Source organism: Dermacentor silvarum, chromosome 6 (genome assembly GCF_013339745.2).
Source record: "Dermacentor silvarum isolate Dsil-2018 chromosome 6, BIME_Dsil_1.4, whole genome shotgun sequence".
Classification (NCBI taxonomy): domain Eukaryota; kingdom Metazoa; phylum Arthropoda; class Arachnida; order Ixodida; family Ixodidae; genus Dermacentor; species Dermacentor silvarum.
Genome location: NC_051159.1, coordinates 41596923 through 41597828, shown reverse-complemented (window position 1 = coordinate 41597828; position 906 = coordinate 41596923).

The window sequence follows — 906 nt, the reverse complement described above, 5'->3', positions numbered from 1 at the left end:
GGACATGCACACTAGGCAAAAAATGCGTTCTGTGGTCGGGAAAAACAATTCGCTTCGGAGTTCTTCGGAGGACGATGCGACTACAGCAAAAAGTTTGTTCAACAGTACGCTATGTAAACATCACCGTGTAAAATACGGCTAGAGGCGGACGACATGTACAATCTCTGCACGGGGTAATCGGCGCTTGGACGATGGCAGGTCTCCGTCAGGAATCACTTCATAGTTCACGTCGCTAACACGCCTTAGCACTGTGTACGGTCCGAAGTACTTGCTCAGGAGTTCTCGCTGAGGCCTCGCCGTCTAATGGGGGTCCAAACCCAAACTTGGTCGCCGGGCTCATAGGTAACTTGTCGATGGTGGAGATTGTACCTTATTGCATCTGTAGACTGCTGCTGTCTTATGTGCACACGGGCCAGTTGACGTGCTTCCTCAGCGCGCTGAATGTACTCCTCGACGTCAGGAGCTAACTGGTCGAGCTCATCGATGTCGTCATACGGAATCATGGCGTCGAGCATAGTTTGGACATCTCGACCATAAACGAGACGAAATGGCGTGAATCGTGTAGTTTCCTGTGTGGCAGTGTTGTACGCAAACGTTACGTACGGCAGGATTTCGTCCCACGTTTTGTGTTGCACATCCACGTACATAGATATCATGTCTGCCAGTGTTTTGTTTAGTCTTTCTGTCAAGCCGTTAGTCTGAGGGTGGTATGCAGTGGCCTTTCGATGACTCGTATAACTCAACTTGAAGATGTCGTCCAGCAGCTTCGCCGTAAATGCGGTCCCTCGGTCAGTGATGATGAATGACGGTGCGCCATGCCGAAGCACAATGTGATGCATAAAAAACTGGGCAACCTCAGATGCTGTCCCGCGTGGTAGTGCCTTCGTCTCAGCGTAACGCGTCAAG